Raw genomic sequence first — 22,196 nt, forward strand, 5'->3', positions numbered from 1 at the left:
AGCCCTCGCCCCGCGCCCCGGGCCGGCGGGGCCGCCTCCCCCGCCCACAACAAACTGCTCGTCCCAACTTCGCCGCTTCCGCCGGCCTGGGAGCGTGGGGCGGCGGGGAGCGGCCCTGGGGGCCCGCGGCTCCCGGTTCGCGGTGCTGGGGGGACGGGGATGGTGCGGGGGGGGGGGGGGGGGGGGGGGGGGGAAGGGGCCCGGCCGCTGCCCAGCTTTGGGGAAGGGGTTTTGCTTGGAGTTTTCTCCCTTCTCTGGCTCCTCCTCTTCTTCCCTCCTCCTCAGGGGGAGGGGAAGGAGGGAGGCTCTTGGGGCAGGAGTAGCCGGAGCAGGGAATTGTTTGGGAGTTCAGTCATCCAAAAGCCGTCTCCCGTATGGAGGGTCTGGCTTCCCGCATCCCGGCGCCTCTTCCCTCCTCCTCCTCCTCCTCCTCCTTCTCCTTCTCCTCCTCCTCCTCCTCCCGCCGCGCCTGAGCTCAGCGCGGCCCCCCATCCCCAGCGCCAACCCGCAGAAAAAGCACAACCACCACCCTCAAACCAAGGGCCCCCTCACTTTCCCCTTCCCCCCAAAACAGGCTTCCACCCCTCTTTTTCGCTCTTTTTTTTTTTTTCCTTTCTGTGTGTGTGCGTGCGTGTGTGTGTGTCTAGTGAATTCCCCACAGATCCGGCCTGGAAGTTCCCAGCTCCTGGAGTTAAGCCTCTTTGTTGCTTCCCTTCGTTTGGGGCATCTTTGTGTTTCCCCCCGCCTGCTCCACTGGAGATCTCGGTGAGTGAAAGAGAAGGGGGCCCGGGCCTGGTGGCCCTGGCGAGGGGCTTGGGAGGACGCACGGTGGTGGCGGGCGATGGGGCGCAGGGCTTTCACCCCATCCATCTTCAGGCAGCGGCAGAGTTTGGGAAGTTGGTGTGGAGATGTAAGGAAGGGGGTCTGACCAGGGATGTTGGATACGTGACAAGGGAGTAGTGGAGACCCGCTGGTCCCCGCCGGGACGGCGCTTGTTTTGGCGCAGGCAGGTGAGATGTGGGGGGCTCGGATGTTTCCCTCCAGCTCTTCCTCGTCGGCGGCTCGGCCAGAACTAATGGAGGGCCCAGGGCACGCACACGCTCCCGGGCTCCCTGGAACTTCCCCAGCAGCCTGGTCCACGACCTTGCCCTGTCCTCGCTGCCGGCTGGGCTAGTAGGCACGGTGAGCAGTGAGGGAGAAGGAGAAGCTGTGCAAAGTAAGGCGCAGATCCATCCTCCATTGCTCCAACTCTTGTCAAAAGTTGCTGGGAGTTTACAGACAAGAGCTGTCTCTGGCAGATGCGAAGGCATTTCGGTTTGTGCTGTGTGAAGGGGCTGCTGCTGCAGCAGAGAAAAGCGGGAGTGGGCAGTCTGTCTGTTAGAATTTTTGTCCTCTTCCGTGACCGTAGAGTTTTTAACGCTTGTGCAAGGATGAGGAGTGATTTGGGTCAGGGGAAGTAATTTTCTGCCCGGCAGTGGGATATTGTGGGTTTTGTGCACGCGTGCCTCCTTGCTTGGACTGCAGCTTTGGCAGATTGTCTGGATGGTGCCTGTAAATAGAAAACGTGTTGGGGAGAAAGTGAGATGCTGAATTTGTAGCTGTGTCCAAACAAGACTTTTTCAAGTGCTCTGAAGATACTTTGGAAAATAATAGACTTTAACCAATACCCCCAACTGGCAGAAGGTACTTAATACAAATCTGTGTTTGGGCATTTCCCCAACTGATTCTGGTACCCCAAGTGTTATTTCACTGGCATTGTGTGAAAGGCAGTTCACATCTACTAAAGATGGTCATTTTTGTCCTTGCTTGTTTTAAAGAAACTCTCTTGACCTCTCTGCAGCATTATGTGAGTGGGATAACAGGAATCCATACACATACTCAGAGACCAGCATGTAATTCCCAGCATGTCTTAAATGTTTTTCTTGGTGCCCAATTCTCTTAATGTCTACATCTCTACATTTCTACAATTTCAATTGCTACCATAGTGTCTTTTCGATATGTCCATTTGCAATTTGCTGTTAAAATTTCTTTTCCCATGGGCCAAAAAACTACCATGGAAAATATTAGAAGAATGTGGGCGTTTTGTAAGTAGAATTTTATCTTAGTATTTTTTGAAACTAACTGACTTAGTGTGCCTGTGATTAAGAGGAGGGTTCCTCCATATTTATGCCTATGTACTTATATGGCAGACGCTTTGAATTAATGGATGGAATATTGAGGGTCATGTTGTGGGGAAGGATTTCAGCAGAAACACATCATGGGTTTGCAGTGAAGATTCGTTGTATTTATTTAAGTGACCTAAAGAAATGAAGGTGAAATAAATTCCCATGCTGTAGGAGTCATGTGGGGATCTTCTGAAGTAAGTAGGACAATTAGGAAGAGCTGTGAGCTTCCTGCTGGGTGCATGATATTCTCTTACAAGAAATGAATGGAGTTTTGTTCCAGGTCCTTTTCTTAATTCTCCCCTTCAGATACAGGGACTCATCCTGCATATACCAAGCAGAAGAGGTCCCAATAGGTGTTTACTGTGAGGGTTGAAGTCAGACACAGTGCAGTCCTCCCTGCATCCTGCTGGGGAATGTGAGGCAGGTTCATCTGAGCAGTGCACAGAGGTTCTGTGCAGCTGGGAAAGGCAGGGTCAGTTTTCTCCCACTCACACACACACCCACAGGACCTTTATTTGAGAGATATCCCAGTGCAAGAATCTACGCATTTCTTCTCTGCTTGGCACAACAGAGAAGCATTGGAGCTGCATGATTCTGCATGTGTGTGCTCCAAACTAGCATATAAGTTGTATGAGTTCTATGTATCCCTGCAGTCTGAAGAAAGCAGCTTTTCTGTGCCTTCTACTGACATGATACAGAAGCACAGAGCGAGAGGTTCTTTGAGGTTGCAAAGTGGAACCCAGTATCTGATGTTTGCAGAGGTCTTTCCAGCCCTCAGAGTGGGAGACTCCTGGCTTGGAGGTTTGCTCCGTTGAAGGACAGGTGAATCATTGCTCAGTCGACTTCACTGCATGCAATTCTGCTATGTCCTCAAAACTAACAGCAGACAGATCCCTCCAAATCTTCAGAACCAACCTGGCAGCCCTGCAGTACCTTCATGATGCTGGTACAGCTCCTCCTGGCTTACTAGGGCCAGCAGAATTGCTTCTTTGGAGCCAGCTGGAGCCTCCTGCCGAGCAAGGAGCATCACTGGTGGGGCCATGAAGCAAGCAGCCTGCTTTTTCCCCGCACTCCCCAGTGCTGCAGTGGAGAAAGTGCCTTTCCTGAGTTGAGAAAAGTTACTCATTTAGGGCAGACCTGATTTTTTGTAGTTTCTTGTGATAGTTAGTGAAACACTTGACTGAGACACCACCAGATCTACCTGTCAGTGTTTCCTGGCCTATTCCTGAACCACACGCCCTTAGGAGCACAGAAACCTTGCAATCTGATAACAAGCATAGGAAAAAAACCAAATGCTGCTTTTTCTACCTGGGCTGTGGGAGGGAATATGGGTGACAGGACAGGAAAGGCACTTCAGTTGGAAGCTTGTGTTGGGAAGTGGAGGTGTTTGGGCTGTGTCTTCAGCCCATGCACAACATGCCCTATTATGAGCTTGAATTTTCTCCACAGCCCTGTGCCTTACTGTTCCTGTGCAGAAAATGGAACTGTGCCCCTGTGCTGATGGGTTGAGCACTGGGAGGAGGGGCAGATATTACTCTCTCTGTTGGCTCTTGCCAGCTGACCTGTACCTATTCTAATGTCTCTCAGGACACAACTCGGGTGCATGGGGAGAACCCTCTCTGTTGTGCTGGGCCTCCTCAGGACTGGCACAGGGCTGGAGAGGCACCTCTGTGCCTCCAAAATCACTCTTTTCCCAGGCAAAGGCAAGCTGTCTCCCAGCACCCCACCTTATCTGCCTCATGGAGCAGGGGAGCCCTAACAGAGAAAGGTGTGCTGGGGACATGCTGGTTGTTTCAGCCCAGGTTGGCCGGCAGGTGGGTTTTCAGAGACTTGAGCTCAGCTAGCTGGACTCAGTTTAGTCACTCAGCCTGCGAGGTGTTGCAGCAGCAGCAGGCTGAGGTAACTCGAGGTTAACAAAAGTTCCTTTGGCAGTAAATAATGGTGGGTTTAATTTTTAATATCTGATTTTAATATCTGATGCTGAGTGCCTCAGAGACATGAGGCACATTTCCCTTGGACTTCTTTAATGTACAGAGGTGACTTTGATATATTAATATTGGCATGTTATAGACCAAGGCTTGCAGATCTCTTGCTCTGAACCATTACCTCCCAAGCTAAAAATCTGCAGTGTGAATTCTGCAGCTAGGATGGGATATCCCACAAGGAAAAAGTTCTCTTGCAAAATCTTTGGAGACTTCCTGTTTCTGGTTAGACTGAAAACATCCTGAGGGAAAAAACCTGCTGCTGTGTGTTCTGGTGCTCCTGTGGTCAGTCTCAGTTTCAGAGGTTGTTATGTATTCCAGTTCCTAGGCCACAAGAACAATTTAAGGTGAATAATGACTAAATGAATTGCAGGTCCTTAGGTAGAATGGGGGTGAATATCATCCTTCAGGTTTCTAAATGTACTTTGGGAAATTGTTCAATGCAAGGTATTGCATGCTTCTTTTTTTGTTTCCTGATGCTGGGTTTAGTTCCCCTTGGCTCCAAATCATACAACATCATATCTGCTGCTTCACTGGCTGAACACAGTGCTTGAAGCCAGTTCTCTGGAAGGAATGCTTGCAGAAAGGGAAGCTTTCAAAATTTGCTTTGTATGCATATTTGTGTGTAAGTCTTCTAAAATCTCTCTGCAGGAGCGTGTGCTCCAGCAACACAGCTGTCTGAGTGTCCATGGGAAGCTAAGACAAAAGGAGTATGGATGCAGTGGAAGCAAGTTGGCTGAAAAGCTCAGAAGGATATTTATTGCAGAGAAAAGAAACCACTTGGTGCTTACACAGTCCCAGAGCTGCTGCAGGCGCTGCAGAACTTTCTTAAGTTGTTGCTCCCTGCTTAAACAGGGAGCAACAGATCCCTGCCCTGAGGATGTTGCATGCTCCTTTTGTTAAAATGGACAAATTTTCTGCAAAAGGACAAACAGGATGGGAGACAGCTCTGGGATGAGAGCCTGATGGGGTTGGTAGTGGAGCACCTGGACTGGGTGCCTGTGTGGGGCTCTGAGCGCTGCCATTGTGTGTTGTAGGAGCTCTTGAGTAAGAGGCACTGCCAATTTGTTTTGGCTCTAATGGCACTGATGGAGAGAAATGTGCATCAGGGAGCGTGTGGGACGTGCTCGAGCTTCTTTGCCCTCCTTGTGGGCAGTGTGCCAGCACAGAGGTGAGAGCCAGACTTGCTTTTTGCTCTGCTGCTCTTGAGAGGCTGCTGCCCTGTGTCCAGTCATCTTCCCTGAGCAGCCATTAGATGTGAGGATGGTGACTGTGCCTTGTGCCTTTGCAGAGTGTTGGAGGCTTGCTGGGCAAAGTCCAACATGTTGCCCCTATGGAAACCCACCATTGTCAAGTTTGCAGAGGTTTTGGGCTGTGGTGTCTCTAGATGTGTGTGTGAAAGCCAGATGGTGTTTTGGAAAGCGATCATTTTTCATTAACTTCTGTGCCTGGCAAAGGCAGTAAAGGTTTTCACCCCAAGGCCTGCAGCAATACCATTTCAGCTCTCTCAGGTCCACTCTGGCAGAGAGATTAGCTAGCAGGTTGTACTTTCATGCACAGCCATAGACCCAGGGCCCTGCCAAGTGCAGGGATGTGTTCACTGGTTGTAATGTCAGCGAGTCTGAACAAGCTTGTATATCTGAAGACTGTGCATCAGTCTGCTACAGATATATGTCCTTCTGCTGTTCTTTAAATCATGAGTGTAGGGGAAAAGGGTGTAAAGATTCCTGTCAGAACTGTGTTGTCACCTTTCAAATACAGAATGAGGTTACTTTTTATTTTCTTTTTAGTTGACAGAAGGACAGGTTAGACAGATCCCAGTGAATTAATGTGTTGAGTTTAGTGTGGTTTAGAAGGCCTGTGGTAATACAAACATAGTGAGGTAGTCTTTTGAGAAATACACCTCAAATATGGATACATTGGCCTGGAATACAGCATTTATTTGCAAAATTCAGCTTCTTCTGGTAATGTCACTGTAATTTATCCTGGTAATTTTAGGGAGAGCAGTCACCTTGCTTAGTGATGCCCATGTTTTAGGGTGCAAGCCTGGGATGTGAGGGCAGCTGCGTTTGATTCTCCTCTACACCACAGATTCCCCCCCAAGCTGGGGAAAGTTGTTCTTTGCCTCAGCTCTCCACCTGCAAAACTAAATGGCACTTCCCTGCCTCCTTGTGGTGTTGAGGGTAGGTCTGCTTGAGATCAAGAGAGACCATAGATTTGCTGGCCCTCCAAAACCCCTTGGATGAGGAGCACAGTTGGTTTCAGCAGAGAGCCTCCTGCGGCACTGACAGCCCAGTGGGCGGCTCCTGTGGTTGCCTTTGGGACGTGTGCCCCTGCTTGCTGGGTGCATGGGGGCTCTGTAGGGAGTGCAGGATGCTTTTGCTTTGGAGGGCAGGCTGGTGTGCAGCTACAGCAAAGGCCCTCTCTGAGCGTGACCCTCGGGAAGCCTGGCGTAGGTAGCAGCAGTGCAGCTGCAGCCAACTTCTGGCTCCAGCCAGTGGTGGTACAGAGAGGCCATTGTAATCCTATGTGCTGCACAGTGTACATCTCAACAGGCTAAGTGGCTCCAGGGTTGGTTGTTTTTCTTATTTTTCCCCTCCTCCTCTCCATCCCTTCAAATCTACTTTATGAAGTTCCTCCCCTTAAATTGAAAATTTGGCCTTATCTTCAAAGAAGGCCTTTAGTGCCAAGCTTTTAAAGGTGGGGAGGAGGCGAGAGCAAAAACATCACATCCATTAACAGCCCAGTTGCCAGAGAAAATGTTTTTTAAAACATAATCTGAAACCTTAGTGTTTGGGAGCCAAAGCCAAGATTGAATACAAGTATGGGCCTTGTCCCTAGAGAGTCGCAGTGCTGGGAGTATGCTGGCACAAAGACAGACCATGGAGCGAGGATTCTTGTGCATGCACGCACACAAATAGACAATTATTTGGAAGCCAATAGTGTTCTGGATGTTGAAGAAATTTATTCTGGTGCCTTCTGTCCCAAGTTGCTCCTTGAGCTGTAGCTGATGTGGAGAGCGTTTTCATTGCTCCAGCACTTCTCTGGATGGCAGTCCCTGCTGGAGCAGGAAGATTCCTGCTATTTGTTGACCATGGGTGGTAAAAAGAACTGTCTGGTCCAGCTTTTTAGAGCCTGCTGCTGTCAGAGTGAGATTTCTTTGGGAACCCTAAATGGTGATGGGCATATGATTTTTGTGTTTTATTTCTCCAGAAGAAAGCTGCTTGTTTAACAAACTCAAGCACTGTCACACTGAAGGCTTGGGTTTGAGTTTCAGTGTCAAGAGATGTTTTCAGAAACATGCTGGGTGGGATATTTCAAAAACACCTGGGCCGACTTTAATGATGCAATGAGGAGTCAGTGGGACTTGTGCATTGAGATGAGCTCCCTCTCTTCACTTTTCAGTACAGGGTCTGAAAAATGGTGGGTTTATGGGACAGTCCCACTGTCACCAGTGTAACAGCTGCCCAGATTAGCCCTGACCACCTACTCCTGCATGGAAGGCACCCTGTTTCGTTAGTGGCTATTCAGGCACATATCCTGGCTTGCAAGCACTTGAAGTGAAGTTTCTAAGCCAGAGTTATCTGGGCAGAAAGAGAACAAGATGGCCCCAGTTAACCAGTTGCAATGAGGTTTGTATCCAGTGAGGAACACCTCATTACTAACTTCTGGGCACGGCTAGCCTGACCACAGCAGGGCTGTGGGACCCTTGCAGGAGGAGGGCTTGATATCTACTGGCTCTTGAGTCCCTCTGGGGACTTCCATACCCCTCAGCTGGCCAAGCAGGGTATCAGGCTTGTAGCTGTCAGGAATTTCTGCAGCTGGAGGCTTGTAGGGTGAGACAAGCCTGGGAGAAGCTGGTGCATGAAGAGCTCCTCAGAGAGGTACCCAGCTGCTTTAAATGTATCCATCATCACCTTTTGTCACTCCGACTACCCTTGGGGTGTCTGGGACTGGCCTGAAGGGAAGAGATGTCTACTTTCCAGCAGATGAGGAGCTGAGCTCCTGGTTCTGTGCCAGCTTGTGCCTGAACACCTTTGTAATGCCATAGAGAAAGAGTCCAGGGCCACACAAGAACTGGTTGCCATTGAGGACCTTGCTGCTCTGGGTGCCTGAAGTGCTGTAAATGTTGCAAGAGTAGTTCAGCTATTGTCACCCCAGCTCCAGATCCTGTCAGAGGTGTCTGCCCAGGCAGCAGAGAGCAGGAAGGGCTTGGGATCATGATCAACTATGCCAGATGATCATGCAGCCCATTAGTTTGATGATGGATGCTGAGAAAGGGAGGTCAGTACCAAGGTACAGAGCTGGAGCTGCTGGAGCCTGGGTGTGTTTGCTGACCTTAGTCACCTCTTGGTAGGGAGGTAGGGAGCCAGTTTCAGGAAGCCTTAGGGAAGAATGATCTGGTTTACATGGCTACAGCAAGACAAGCCAGCCCTGTGTCTCACAGGACAGGAACCAGTCTACTCCAGCTTCCACTAGAGCTGGCTGTGCTTGCCTGGTGGGGAAATGTGCAATACAGGCTGTGGGATCCTGCTGATGGCATCATGAAGCCTGTGGAAGGAAGGGTCTACTACTTACATCATGTAGCAATTGAGGCAGGAACATAGTTGCTAAATATACAGTTGTCCTGTTTTTCTCACAATTGCCTGGGCTGCAGGTTTGGGGAGAAGGGAGTAGGAGCACAAAGACGCCAACATCAAGAGCGAGTGGCAGGCTGTGTTTGTCATTGATGCCTGACTCTATAATCTCCTGGGGATAGCTTTGGACATCCCTAACTTCTGAGCCACTTGAAAGAACTACTTTTAAAAAAATTTCCCAAACTAGTGACCAAGCAAACAAGTGCAAATTTCATCAGCCACAAAAATGTGAGTATAACCCAGTTTTAACATAGTTTTAGCACTGAAGTACAGGTTTCTTGACTCTCTGGATTAAAGCCTGGGAAAGGCCTCTATGCCATCTTCCCCCATCAGCATATTCCATAACCTAAATTACTGTTTGTATTACAGTTGTGTCTACAAGTTTTAACCAAGGTTGGGACACAGCTATGACAGATACCATGTTAACTGGTAGCAGGAGACTGTTCCTACATTCCCATTCAAAACAGTGAGGCAGATGTGAAAGAGGAGATAAAAATAGAGCATGAAAAGGACACATGTACCTTGGAGTGACTGGGCAGGTCAGGACTGCAGCTAAGTACAGACCCCACCATGCCTGGTAGTCAGTCTCATGTTGCATCTTCTATTGTGCCCTGCTCAGAAGAGTCAAAGTCCAGTGTCAGTAAACCTTGACTGAAAGTTGTCCGCCTTGAAGCTGAGTTGTCATAGCAGAGTCTCATCTTCCTTAGCTTTCAGCTCACATCAGTGGCTGCATGTGCTCCAGGGAGTGATTTCCCAAGGGGCACTTGGCAGTGCAGGTGGTGTTGGTACCGTCCTGCTGCTGGGCATGCCTTACACTGGGGCAGGCAGCGCATCTTGCGGGGCTGGGGAGCTGCAGGTGGAGAGCACGAGCTTGTGGCTGAAGGGAAAGGAAAGGAGCCAATTATGTCTTTAATTCTTTCCTGTCTGCCAGTTTTCAGTTGTGGCATCGTGCTTTGAAAGGTAGCTGGAAGAGGAGAGTGCCAGTTTGATAGCCGTGCAACGTGCAGTCTCAAGTTAAACCGTACCATTACATAAATACTGTGTGCCTTCTTTCCACAGGGGGTCTGAGACTGTGCTTCTCCTGCTCTGGAGGCATTGCTTGTATTGTGCCCAGGTGCAAGAGGAGATGTTCAGGTCAGCAAAGAGGTACCTTACACTGTAAGGAGGTGCAGGAGCAGCAGGGAGGGACAGCAGAGTTACTGCTGCTAAAGAGCTGCTCTTCCTGAGCACACTGAGCCCATGTCTGGGGACATACATGGGTACCTGAGGGCTAATCTGACCCCTACAGGCACAGGCAGCCCAGTAGGGAGCTGTGTGGACCCCAATGGCAGGACATGAGCAAAACTTGGCTTGATGCATTAACTGGGAACTCTCTCTCAAAGAGGGTAGGATTGCTTCAGTGAAACCTGAGCAGGTTCTTTCCCCTCTCCTTGCTTTTCTGACTTAGAGCACTGTTTGGGGGAGCGGGTGGGGATTCAGATGCATCCTCTTCTGGTATCCATTTGCAAAAAGCTGCAGGCAAACTGTCTTGGGGGACTGCTCATGGCCATGCCCTTGTACTGTCTGATTAACAGCCTGAACTGCAGTCAGAGGCTTTTTGCTCAGAGGAATGCTTTGAAACATGCTGTTTTTAATGGCACTGTTGCCAAGGGCTCTTTGTGTCTAAGTGAAGGGATGACTCTTTGCTCTGCTCTCCAGGAAGAGGAGCCTATCTGTAGCAGGACTCCTCCATTTGGCAAGTGTTTTGATCTGCTCTCTGCAAGCTAAATAACTGAATTACAGAGGAGATCTGAGATGAGGTGTTTGTGTCCTTGCAGTCAGTGCCTTGGGACTGGAAGAGTGGTGGGAGATGTCACACAGCTGCACAGTTATAGTTTTTTCTTCTCTGTTGATCCCAGGACACTCCCTGTGCCTGAAAGACTGTGAAGAGGCCCTAACATAGCCGCTGTCTTCACTGCTGTCCAGCTGAATTAGACAAGGCATGGGATAGAAAAGGCATTAAAATGGGTTTGTGCCACCCATCCCTCCTCATGCTTAGTGCATATAATCTCTTCCTCTCTCCCAGCACACAGCCCCCTTTCAGTTTTGCCTCGGACCTTGCAATGAGAAGGGAGAACAGGATTGCAGCTGAGGATTGTAGCGTGGCCCTGTTCCCTGCGTTCATGCTGCCTCCCAAAGGATGTAGGTGCCTCTGCCAGGTCCTTGCACCCCCTTTTCTCCCTGTTTTCTGTCTTTAATTTCCCCTTCTCTGCCTGAAGTGTCAGTGCTGCCAGCAGCAGTTGCTGGGGCTGAGAAAGGCTTGTTGGGCCATATCCTGTGTGCCCCTGCCCTTACTTGTTTTGGGGAAGGCTGATAAGGAACAACCAGGAGTGCCTCCCCAGGCACCAGCCTGCTGCTGCAGAGATGCTCCCAGGCCTTGCCGAGCCGGGGCAAGCGCCGCGCGCTGCGTGTCGGAGCGGGCCCGGGAGCCCTTGCCTGGGCACGGCGGCTGCCTGCAGATACAGGCTGGCTGCTGCCTCCCCACGGGTTATTCTGGAGAAACGCCGTCCTCAAAGTGAGATCCACGTCTCTCCTTCCCTTCTTTCCCTTCAGCTGGTGGATTGGGGCTCGAGGGTTCAAAGGCAACATTTTGAAGTCCCCACCAGCATTTCTGATCTCACAGCACTTTGCGGCCTAGGAGGGTTTTATGCTGACCTGTCTCCTTACAGGCAGCCAGGGAAGCAGCGGACATGGCATGTGCTGAGCTGCCAGCATCTGCAAGGGGCATGTAGGAACCAGGCCAAAAAGGATCAAAAGCTGTTAATGAGCCACAGATGGTCAGCTTTACCTTGGAGCCTGGTGATTTGGGCTTCTAGAGCTTTCTGACGAAGAAATATGTGAGTAAAAGCTGGTAGCAGGCAAGAGCTGGGAAGGAAGACCCTAAAATAAGATCCTTAGACATATATGGGGGACCTCAAGAGATCATCTCTCCTAGAGCTCATCATATTTTTTCTGAAGGTCTCCTTAACTACTTGAACTACTGTACACTGCAAAAAAAAAGACTAATTTTCCATGGGAGAATTTTGTAGTCAAGAGGTAAGACCAGCCGAGATTTTTCTGGGGCTGTTACAGAGGAGGATCTCCAGAGGCTTTGCTTGAGTACAGAGTCCCGAAGGCTGCGATGGATGTGTTCCTCTCTTGCACAGGGCAGGATGCTCCCAACAGATGTTTGTTATCGGCAAAGTAAAGCGAAGAAACAGAAAAGCTTCAGCTGGCAATAAATGCAGAGGGAAATTATAATTGTTTCCGTGTTGTACTTGCAGAGAGAATTCTTGAAGCTGCTTTCTGTCCCATTTTAACATTTTATGTTTATATAGCTTATCTCTTTCATGAGGAACTATTAAATCCTGCAGCACGTTGTGGATGTGACTATATGAAACAGCTTGTTTTACCCATCCCAGGGCAGAGTGTGCCAGCTGCACAACTGGATTCTAAAATTGTGGAGCAGCATTTTCACAAAACTGAGTGCTCTTCTTCCTGGAAGAGTTTATTATATTTTCCAAGTTGAGAAATGGTGAATGATTTCCCTAATGGTAATTCTGAGATTGCATTTCCCTTAGATAGGTGAGTTTTCACACTTGCTAGAGGGAGAGGAAAGACCTTATTCCTTCCCACTTCTAATGCTGCACTTGTGGTCTGTAGCAAGTGACAGTTTTAATGTAATCTGGAGGGTAGGTACTGCCTGAGCTGGTCTACATATGGCTTTGCATTGAACAGTGAAAGGTTTTTCTGGTGGTGTTCAGTGCTGTGGGACAGTCACAGATTTCCCTTCTCAAAAAAGACGTTGACAGTCCCTGTAAGCAATTAGAGATAAATGTCCTTGAGGCAGAGGATGGCTTTTGCTGAGCACCTGCGTTCTTAAAGGAGTCTCTGTACAATAAGGGAATCTAACACTCCTTATGTTCCTTTACTAGATGATAATATAAGGATTTTTGAAAAATCCACAGAATTCTAGATTTATATTTCCTGTAGGCAATCAAATGTCAGGGGCTTGCTGTGTCCTCCCAGAACACTGCTTGGGCGAGTCTTTGGAGAAGGCCATCTGATCTTTCCTGTGAAACATTTGCTAAAACCTCTCAAGCAAAGGTGATTTCTGCATTGAAAAGGCATTCTAAAATGATAAAGCAATTCACAACACAAAAGCTTCTTAGTCCTTTGCAGCAGAAGACAAGTTAGACTTCTTCAATTAGATAATCAGCCTATTAGACTTAGGTTTTAAAAATGTTTTAGGCTGAGCAGAATGCATTGATAGATGGAAGAATAGATTAGAATCTCCTCTCCTGTTGTCAACCCCAAAGCCCAGGAGCTGGTGTCAGTGTTTATTCCTGGTCTTTTACTGCTTACAGTTTTCTCCAAAAACGACTAAACATAAAAAACAAGGACTGCGTTTGGGGTTTGAGGTTTCTTTTTTTCCTTCCCCTGTTCTAGGCCAGACTCTGACCACAGTCATGTATTTGTTTTTTTTCTCTCTTACTTCCAAATGCAGTCACACAACAATAGCCTGGAAAAAAAGTACTGGAAATTATTTGTTCATGAATTTATTTCCTTTTTTGGGCTACAAGGAGTGGGTTAGCATTTGGGTAAGGAGGCTGGGAGCTCCAAGCCATCTCTTTCAGGATTGAAGAGGATTTAAATGGGAACCATCCTGTTAAAATGAGAAGTACTGTAGAAAGGCAGCCTTTCTGGAGCAAGCATTTCCTCTGCTCCATGTGCAGAGCCTCGCGCTTGGGGCACCTCTTCTCAGCTGAATTTCATTTGCTATTTATGTAATAGCAGCTTCTTGTACAGACACTGCTAAACAGGCTTTGTCTGCCACAGGCAGGCCGGGACCGACTGGAAGAGAAATGCTCCTCCTGTCTTGGGCTTCTTCAGAAGTGGGTGATTGTTTGCTTTCCTTAACAGTCTGCTAATAGGAGGTAGTGGGTGGTGTTGTCTTTCTTATTTATTTTATGTAGGATGTCATGACAGATGGTGATTTTGACTGTTGTCCTCAGCTGTAGAAACTGCTTTCTAAACCAAGCTAGCTATGATGGAGGCATTGTAGCAGGATGATCTGTGAAAGAGGAAAGCTTATCAGAGACATTAGATTCCCAGCCGATTGTGTTCTGTCATCTCTCTCCTAAGAGCAGGAAAAGTGTTTTGCAGACAGGTTTAGGAAATAAATTTTTAATGTCTGGATCATAGGGTTCTGACAGGTGACATCTCTGATTGCAGGGAAAATTAAAAATCATCAGGTGGGACAACAATGAATATGTGACTGCTGTGCTGGTCAGGAGGGTGGTTGTTAAAATATCAAACAGTACAGGCATTGAAATCTTGATATTTTATAGATATTTCAATGGATTTGGTCCTTACAGGAGAGAAGGCAGAAGCAAGTGGAGCTTATGCATACTGGAGAGGGAACATAATCTGATAAAGGCCAGACCAGTCAGTAAAATTTCCAGATCGCAGGAAATTTCCTCAAAGTATTTATTTATTTATGGCTCTGCTGAAAAATTTTCACCCAGCTGTGTTTAAAAATATAACAGTAATGAGATACTTAAAAAAGGAGTTAATCTCTCTCTCTCTTTGACATGCTGCAGAGCACCAGCTGTAGCACAAGCAAGCCCTGGGGAATCCAAGTGGCCTGGCCATGCAGCCTGCAAGCCAGAGTTGCACCTTGGGATGCCAAACCCTGGCGGGAAGCACTGGCCTGTGGCAGGTCATGGGGATGTTGACCACTTGGCCATCCAGGGGCAGCAGGTTTAGCCTTTGCAGCTCTTCAGCTCCTCAAATCTCCCCAGTTCTCTTAGATCCCAGTCACTTGTTCTCAGGGCAGCAAGACCCAGTTTTGTCTGAAGTACTGGGAGGCCTTGAACTGTCTCTGACACCCCCGATGGGGAAATGCTGGAATGAGGAGGAAGGGAAACCAAGGGCTTTTGTACTGAAGGAACAAAAAGTATGCTCTGCATGTCCCTGGGTTCAGCTGTTACAGACTACAAACCAGACTGGGTTTTTTGTTTTGCTTTTAAATGCTTCTTTGGCCAATGCGGTTTTTGTTAATTATTTTTTTCTGTCTGTCTTTTTTTAAATTATTTTTTCTGTCTGTCTTTTTGGTAGACAGAGCCAGTCTGGGACTCTTCATTTGGCCCATCCAGCCTCTCCACAAAGCATGCACAAGTCATCTCCACGGTCATTTCCCCTAGGATTTCCTAGGGCTTTGCAATGGCCAAACCTTTGTATTTGATATCAAGGTGGAAATGGCAGGCCAGCTGTGCTGTGTCGTCCAGTCTTGTGCCAGCAGAGCTCAGTGCTGGGCACGGGAACTCTGTGAGAGCTACAGCTGTGAGAGTAGTAAAAAAATGTGTATGGTGATTGGCAGAAATTGTTTTGAGGAAGCAGATGCCTCCTCCTCTGATGATGATGATGGTGTGGCACATGGTAGACTGGAAAGGCAAAGCATGTTAATTTTGGTCCCAGGTGGAGGATTGTGTGGAGAAGTCTTGTCTCCTCTGTGCCTACTGGTTTCAGCTTCAAAAAGCATATCTCAACAGAAAAATCTCCTCTCCCCTGTTTCCTTTTTCCACCACTGGTAGGTAATCAAGATTTGGTTTTAATGACTTCCCTCTACTCTCTCTGTTTCCTCTCCCCTGCACCACACATGCCTTTTTTATATTTTTTTATGCATTTCTTTTTGGCAGAAGTTGAAACGCAAGAAGCATTTGGAGCAAGATGAAAACAGTGGAGGAGCATGTTGGGCAGCGCAGTGCTTTGTTCTGAGTTCAGGGGGACGCGAGGGGGGGATGGGATGTCATTTCCCAGATGGGGACCCTGCCAAAGATCTTCTTGCTTCAGAAAGCAATGAGTGATTTTTGAGGCTGTACCAGCTTAACCCTTTGTTCACCCGCTTCTGCCATGAAGGGAAACAGCAAAGGCATGGACCAAAAGTGAGATGGTGTCGTGCTATGTGGCCCAGGTGATGTGAATGATCTCAAACCAAAGTCTACTGTTTCTGTCAGTGGTCTGGGGTTCTTTTTCTCCTGTCGGAAACCCTAAGGAGTGGATGAGCAGTCTGCACTTGTTTATGAGTGAGAGTCCAACACCGGTGCCATTGTGGTTGAAAAAATGAGATTAGCATGTTCCTTACAGGGGTTAGGACTGCTGTACCACCTCCTGCCCTGCCAGAAGCACCTGGTCAGATTTGGGATGGTACTGAACTCTGCTTCAGCCATTCCCATTGCAGGACAGGGAGCACTTGTGCCTCGTGATGCTTGGGAAACACCTTGTCCTGTGACTAAAGGAGCCCTGCACTGCTGAGACTGCAGCAGCAGCAAGCCCCAGGTAGCTTGTGGCTGTGCTGGGGACGACTGGCTGGTCATAGCACTGGCTCCTCCTGTCTGCTTTGAGCCAGTCTCCCATGTGAGAAAATTGCAAGTTTGGAGGCTATGGAGGGCAGAAAACTTCTGTAGGCATGTATTTACTGCCATGTTTATAGCTTCTGGGCTTTAAATACTGCATTGTGTAGGCTGCTGACTTAACTGCCCAAGGACTGCTGCACAGTAGCAAATTGAAAGTGAGAATACAGGAGGGGAGCAGAGAAGGGAAAGTTAAAGCAGCTCTGCCTCTTTATTAATATCTCTTCCAGGTTATAAATACTTGGAGCATTTATGTCAGGACTCTAGAGGAGGTCATTTATCTCCTGATGAAAAAACCTCAAGGTTTTTGTCTGTGGTACTGGACTGTTTCTTAGTATAGAGGTTCAGCCTTTTAAATCTGGATGGAGTTCTCCTGTGGAAGGCCACCCTCTTCCCTCAGAGTTGGAGTGAACCAATGCTGTATGCATCAAATGCATCAAGTCCCTTTGTGTCAACTCAGACACAGTTACTGTTCATCACAACTAAACCTGCAAGCCTCTTTATCTTTGGAACCAGCAGCCTCTCTGGGTCCTTTGATCTCTCTCAGTCCTTCTCTAGCTAGGAGGAGGACAGCTTTCCTAACCCCCTGTGAACCTCCTGCACATAAACACAGTCTAGGTACAAAGGTGTCAGTAATTTTGGGCTGCACAACCACAAACTTCCCAGCACCTTTGCAGCATGAGGGTTTTTGATCACTTGTGCAGAATGCAGGTGGCCACAAACATGCCAAGGAATGGTTTTACCATCACTACTGTGGGCGCATCCATGGCCAGTGACTCACAGAAAAGTGATGCATCCAGTGCTGACCTTGAAGCATGCCCTGTGTCTGTTACTCTTCTTTCAGACAGCCAAGAGAGGTCTGATCTATAGGAAATTAATATAATGTCACTCTGGTGTCATTGTTGGGATGAGGTGTAAAAGAATAGGAGCATGTAGACCAAAGGTACGTTTGTAGGATTGCCTGTGATGAGTTTCAGCCTTATTTTTGACATGTTCAATCTTGAATGCTTTCCCAGAGAGGTCAGCAGACCTGGTTGGAAATTCCATGTGCGTGTCTTACTGCACAGCATGTCTAAACTTGAGTATTTTTCATCCATTTTCTTGGATCCCTTAAGTCATCCAGGTGCCCTTCCAGCAGTCTTGTGAACCATGGGAGTGAAGCCCTGACTGATGGATAGGCACTCAGGTGGGAAGCAGAGACCAGTGTTTCCCCTCACTTGCCCAGTGCCACTAGGCACCCTTGGCTTCAGGGCTGGGATCAGCTGGTTTGCCCTCAGATCTTTGGCCCCGGTTTCTGGCTCCTCATAAGCACTGTAAATGCCACTGCAGGCTTTCAGGTGAGGTGGGACTAAAATGCATGGTACCAGAGCTGTTGGGTATTGCTCACTGTCTTGGAGGACTACTTTCAGCCTGGACCTTGTCTTTGTTTCATGTGCCCAGGTAATTGCATGTGTGTGGTGCAGGAAGGTATCCACTGAACCACACAGACTGCTGTACTTACACCTGCCCAGTTCTGCAAATCCTATTCTACATGAAAACATTTTGAAGGTGTGAATTTCTCATTGTTTATCCACCCTGGTGGTGGGTCTTCCTGCAGTAGTTCATCCTGTTGGCTTCACTAGTGCTTGCTGATGGGCTCAGTTGGCCTGTGACTGATGATCATGGGGTATTTGCAAATGGTGCCACATTGGCACTGCTACTTCTCCTTCTCTGTTTACTTAGTTCTTGGCAGCTGGATGTTTGAATGTTTGCTTGACAAACACTTTCCCTAAGTTTGTGATTTCAGAAAGTTTAGTCTGACAAACCCCAGTGAATTATCCTGTTCCCTGTTGTCAGTGGTATCTGTCTCCCTTAAACACATTATTTTGTGTGCGCTGCAAATTCATATTTTCCTCTTGTTGCAATCAGCATGCCGCTCCCTGTTTGGTTCAGTTACTGAGGCAGCATCCCCAAGATGCTGACATCTGTATTTTAGTAATCCAAAAATCCTGGGGCTACCAGGAAGCGGTAGAGATAATAACACTACATACCTGTCTAGCACCTTTCTATGAGAATCTGAAATTATCTGACTCATGTTCATCTCGTTACTGCTTGTACCAGCTGGAGTTTGCTGTTCCTGTTCTTGCAGCCTGGAAAGCTGAGACACAGGGTAGGGGTATATTTTGTCCAATAGAGGAGGTAATTTCAGAAACGTGGCATCATAACCTCCAAGACTATGAGTTTCTACCCATCTCTGTCTTGCTAATTTGCCTCCAAAAGGGAGAGAGATCGGAGTGGGGTGGTTGGTTTTGAGCAGTGCTTTATTTGCAGTGATCCATGGCTGTATTAGGTGTCTCAGTAAATTCCGCCCCAAAACAAAAAAGCAATCACAATATTTCTCCAGGGTAGCTACTTTCCTTGCCTGTGATCAGGGGTCCATAATGTAGTTCTCAGGAAGAAAACTATCCAAATACCCGTCTCTTGTTGTCAGTTTGGTGGTTTGGAGTGATGCTGAGGGACAAGTGTTCACGGCTGGCCTGGAGAGGGTAAAGTCCTTACTGTGTTTCAGGGATGGTAATGAGACTTGTGAAAACATGTCTGCAGGTGTCTGGGTGGTCAGGCTGGGCTGTTAATCCATCCAGCTGCTGGCCTGTTTTGGACAGGGTCCAAGACCAGGTAGGACACTGCTGCTTTTCTTACAGCCTCCAAACACAGTTGAGGACCTTCCAAGCAAACCTGGGCTGGTTTATGGTTTTGGGTGGAAACCACAAGCAAACCACGTCAAATCACTGGATTCTGCCCCAAACCAGGCAGAGTGCATACGTTTCGGTTTCATTTTGCTTGGAGGTGATTGGGAGAGGGAGGAAAACCTGCATGGGTCCAGTGTTGATGTAAAACCATAGGTGATCTATTCCTAAAGCCTTCCAGTGCCATTCCCATGGCTAGACCAGACAGATGAAGGCAGAATAATAAATAATACCCGAGCTAACATCTCCTGGGAGCTTGGGTTTAAGAGGAGGGATATTTTGTCTGAAACCCTTCCAGAAAGGGACAGTTGGGAGAGGGATTAATGTAAATGTGGACCTTCAACATATGTAATCTCAGCCGAGGTGATGGGGCAGTTGGGTCAGGGTTTCCTGTGCTGTGGGGCCCTGAAGCATAATGTGCAATGGAAATATAAACCCTAAGAAAGAAAGAAAGGGGGAGAATTGCATGCCCCGGGGGGTAAAAGTGCATTTATTTTTCACATGTTGCATCAGAACCCACTAATTTTTGCCCAGGAGGGAGGGCAAGCACATGCAAAAACGGTTCAGCTTGCTAGGCAAGGGGTGTGGAAGTGTGATGCCAAACAGCTCAGGAAATGTGCCTGTAGGACTGTCCCCCCCTCGAGTTCCACGCAGGGCACAGGACCCTGCAGCAGGCATGTGCCAGGGCTTTGTCCTGGAGTTGCGCTCTCCCCTTGAGCCCAGGGCACCCCCGGCTCCCCAGTCTGTCCCTCTTCTCTCATGTGCTTTTATTCATTCTGCAAACAGAGTATGCCAAATCCAACTTCACAGCTGGCTCTGCTCCACGTGTTTGTTTTCTGTGCCTGCACGGCGCTCGCCAGCTCCGCTTGCGCCACGGCTCGGAGGTGGAGGCAGCGGGGGGAGAGCAGGGCTGGTGGGGAGGGAAACGGGAGCAGGCTGCTGCTTGCCAAGCCCTTATTTGTTTAAAGCTTAAGCCTGTTTGAGAGAGCCTTTTTGGAGTGAGGGGTAAGTGGCAGGGGTGGGATGCGGGGGAATGGAGAAAGTAAACTGTGTGTCAAGGAAAGCAAACTTTACAGCTGGAATTGCTGCTGATGCTTGTTGTGTGAAAGGCCTGGGGAGGGGCCTTTGGCACTGATCTGGTGCTTCTGGCGTGGGTTCGAGTGTGAACGGGCAGCAGTGACAAGTGGGGAGCCAGGGGCAGGTCTGTGCTGTGCCCATCCTCAGAGGCGTTGCTGCTGCTTGTCAAGCCTGGCTGTGGCACTTACTGGTGTGTCCTAGGAGCTGACTGGGACACAAGCAGGTGAGTCTCCCTTCCCAGGCTCGGAGGCAGCAGCATTTTGGCATCCTTTTGTTATGGAGCATCCCCTTGTCTACAGAGAGAAAACTTACGGCAGCCCTGCCCATCTGTGCAGGGCGACCTGAGCTCTTGCTTCGTCTCCTGCTGTGTTTGGCTCACTGTCCTCAACAGGACCGTCATTTTTGGAGAGGCGTGTTTATTGTTGTGCTGATAAATGGGGCAAATCACATGCAAACACAACCTTTAAAAAAGCCTAAACAATGCAGCCTTCTCCTCTTCATCTCTGGGGAGAGGGGAAATCTGTAACCCATCCTTAGACCCCACTGTGAGTGTGTCCCCCATGATTTTTCACCTCAGGGTTGGCCCCATGGGGTTTTGGAGCAGCGTGGCAGCTGCTGATCATGGCACAAAGTAGGGCTCTGGCTCAGCCCATCTGGGTTCTGGCACTCAGTGCTGATCCCTGCACCCCACCTTAGGCATTTGGCACAAGCTGAGCATTTGCTATGGTCATTTCTGTCCCTTTGTTTTGCTAGCCTTGAGCTTCCTCTTGTGTTTTTTGGAGTAGTGACATGTCTTCCAGTGGAAATTTGTCCCAGCAGAGAGTTCTAGAGGTTCTTGACCTGCTCCCATAACGAAAATTATTATTGTTAGTGAAAAGCAATTTAGTGACAGATATGGAGAGTAAAAACTCCCATTTATTCTCAAATTTAGGAAAGAAAAAAAAATCCCCAACTTTTAAATACCGTCTTCAAAGGACAAGAAAAATGGGCTTATGCTCTTTTGCATCCCAGCAACAAGTCATTGCTGAAAGGAGTGCAAACTAGAAGGCAGTTTCTCTTTATGGTGGTGATGGGGATGTGTCTAAAGCCAGCCATCTGGGGATTAAACTTTGTATTGACGTTACTTGCAAGTACTTTGTCCTGTCTCTTTTGTGTGCTCTTCTGGATTTTGATGTCTACTGTGTTAAACTAGCCTTGTGCTTGTTAATGCAGTTTCTGGGCCTGCTCCCATTGAAGTCATGGCAAAGATCAGGCTGATTTTGGTGGCAGTAGAATCAAGTCCTCTGTTATAATCCAGGGGATGTGTTGTTTTAGCAGGTATTTCTCCTGTGCCACTGGCTTAGGTTTATGATAAGCTTGGCTAGTTTTTGCTGCAGCAGTTGCAGGCACCCTTGCTCTTCAAGTACATACTGGAAGAAGGCTCAGAGCCTAGGAAAGCTACCCAAGTCTCTGCTCTGCCAATAGGAAAATTTCCCCATAGCAGCTTCCCCCAAGGAGGGCTTAACAGTGCCACTGGCAGTTTCTGTGAACTTTTCTGGTTTGTGGTTTGGGGTTTTTTTATTCATGTATTTGTTTCACTCTATTACTGTTTCTAATTGAACATGGACAAGATTTTTCTATTGTTCCTAGACAAAGATTATTTGGATTTTTTTTTTTTTTTTTAGTTTGACACTTAAAGGTATCCCATATTTAGGCATATGAAGATGTGGGCTGCTCTTAAAAAGTGCCCATAGCTGCTATGTCTGGCTTGTGATCTATTCTGTGAACAAGAGCTTCTGAGTCTCATTTTGCAGGTGGCCATAGCTGATAGACACTGAAATGTGCCTGCTCCCCGAGCACTCCTGCTGTGCTCCATGCAGATGCTGACTGTGGGGTTTGTCCCCCACTCCTCTGTGCTTTGGTTCATGTTATACAGAAAGAGGAGTGTTTCAGCTGGTGGTTATCAGCAAGAATGGATGCTGGGATATTTATTGTCTGTCCTGTTGCAAGCCTGACCCCATCATGTGACAGAAACAATAAAATAGAGATGGGTCTTTTCAGGGCAGCTCCATGTCCCACCTTTGCCATGATTTGTGGTCTTCCTTCCCATTCTTGGCCACTGCTCTGGCTGCAGGGAGGCCATAGGGTGATATTAGGTAGCCCAGGGTTTGGGGTTTTTTAGCGTTGCTGCGTCATC

The 22,196-nt window shown here is 48.2% G+C and overlaps 1 protein-coding gene across 3 annotated transcripts in view; it reads left to right on the forward strand.

Moving 5' to 3' along the window:
• Positions 1-334: 334 nt before the first annotated feature.
• The window catches only part of BOC (BOC cell adhesion associated, oncogene regulated), a 54,572-nt gene continuing 32,710 nt past the window's right edge, over positions 335-22,196 (forward strand). For 2 of the 3 annotated variants that reach the window (XM_064721850.1, XM_064721867.1), the window contains exon 1: positions 335-765. The gene's annotated coding sequence lies outside the window, so the exon portion shown is untranslated. Of the gene's footprint in view, positions 766-10,921; positions 10,966-22,196 lie in introns of those variants that run through there. The other variant, XM_064721857.1, reaches the window with a different exon arrangement.

The sequence above is a fragment of the Zonotrichia leucophrys genome, chromosome 1 (genome assembly GCF_028769735.1).
Source record: "Zonotrichia leucophrys gambelii isolate GWCS_2022_RI chromosome 1, RI_Zleu_2.0, whole genome shotgun sequence".
In the NCBI taxonomy this organism is placed as follows: domain Eukaryota; kingdom Metazoa; phylum Chordata; class Aves; order Passeriformes; family Passerellidae; genus Zonotrichia; species Zonotrichia leucophrys.